The following is a 1,961-nucleotide window of genomic DNA, read 5'->3' as shown; positions in this document are numbered from 1 at the left end:
TCCTGTATCGCCACTGCCTCACGACCCGATGCCTGGAGGAAGAAAGCCTCATCATCTGCCTCGGGACCCTTCAACACCATGGTATCAATTTGGACTTCACCCGTTGCCTCATTTCCCCTCCCGCTACCTTACCCCAGTTCCCACCTTCCAGCTCAACACCGTCCGCCTGACTTGTCCCACCTGTGCATCTTCATTCCCACCTATCCACTCCACCTACTTCTCTGACATATCATGTTCACCCCCCACCCGCATCCACTTACAGCACTCTCAGCTACCTTGTCCCCAGCCCCACCCCCTTCCCATTTATCTCTCCATCCCATGTGCTCCCAGTCTCATTCCTGATGATGGTTTTTGACTGCAACGTTCATTTTTCCTGCTCCTCAAATGCTGCCGGACCTGCTGTGCTTCTCCAACACCACTCCCATCTTGAGGGGAGTCAGTTGATTGAGTGGATTTTCAGATATTTTCTATTGTTGACCACAGGCTGTGGATGATAGCAGAACTTTAGTAACCAACAGGTCAGGGAACAGCTAAAGGACTGAGCACAAGTCTGGTCACGGCATAAATCAACATTTTTCTTAATATTGTAAGATAAAAGATGGAAGGCTGAAGTATGCAACTTTGCCCATCAAGGCCGTTTCACTAATGAGTTTCTCACTGATTCCTTTCCAAGTCAGGGTGCTATGGACCTTGGAGGGGAACTTGAAAACGGTGGCGTTTTGTTGCATCTTCCAACCTTGTCCTTATAGTCAGTACAGCTGTTGAGCTTTGAAGGTTGTCAAAAATGCCCGCATGACTTACTCCAGTGCATCTTATAGTTGGTGCACTCTGCTGCAATTGTGCCTTAGCGGTGAAGGAAATGAATATTGCAGGTGTTGAAGAGGGTACACTCAACTGACTGCATTGTCGTGGACGGTGTCCAGTTCCTTAAGTGTTATTGAAGTTACACCCATCTAGGCAAATGGAAAGAGTTATATTCCACGTCTCATTTGTGCCTTGCGATGTAGGATTCACAGAACAAAGAGTTGAGTTTATAATCAAAAAATGTCTCAAGAGCATGTTATTGTTGTCAAAGTGTTTATGTAGCCAGTTTCTATAAGTTTTCTCCCCCGAAATAATAGCTCTGTGGATGATTACACGGGGTAATTGGTTTACAGTAAAGTTATTGAATGTCAATGAGATATGATTAAATTCTCATTTGTCAGAGTGATCATTACTCTATTTCGTCCTTGTGTGGACCAATCTGATTCCAGTCGCTGTCTGATTTCAAGATCCAATTGTCGTCTGTGCTTGAAATTTCAACCGTTTCTTCGCATAAATGTCTCCACCTGCCTTAATAACATATAAGGACGCTAAAGGGGACAGCAGAGATTAATGAACATGTTGTTAACACTAGAGGAAATGGAGCTTCGTGGAATGATTAGTTAGGCTGGGATTATTCTCCTTGAAACAAAGGAGAGGGAGGGGACATTTATAAACGTTCAATATTCATGGGATCTTGACAGGGTATATACGGGCAGGTGGTTCACCCTCTGGTATGAGGAGAGCACCAGAGGACATGAACTAAGAATTAGATATTGCCTATTTAATTCAGAAATGAGGAGTAATTTCTTTGCTCAGGATCCAGTGAATCGGTGGAATTCCTTGCCGAAATTGTTGTTGAGGCTGAGATGTTGTGTATTTTCAAACTGTGCCAGACAGATATTTAACCAGAAAGATGATGAAGCTTTGTCGTGGCAATGCTGGAGAATGGAGTTGAGGATTATCAGATCAGCCATGAGTTCGTTGAATGGTGGAGCAGACTCAATGGGCTGAATGGCCGACTTCCATTCCTACATCATTTGGTCTAACGCCCTATTTGATTGATACCTTTCGAATTCTGAGGGGATGGAATGAAGTAATAGAAAAGGTTTCTCAAACTGATCAGACAGATCAGGAACTAAGCTCATAATTTCATGACC

This window comes from Chiloscyllium punctatum, unplaced genomic scaffold (assembly GCF_047496795.1).
Source record: "Chiloscyllium punctatum isolate Juve2018m unplaced genomic scaffold, sChiPun1.3 scaffold_325, whole genome shotgun sequence".
Taxonomy (NCBI): Eukaryota; Metazoa; Chordata; class Chondrichthyes; order Orectolobiformes; family Hemiscylliidae; genus Chiloscyllium; species Chiloscyllium punctatum.
Note: the sequence above shows the minus strand (reverse complement) of the source record.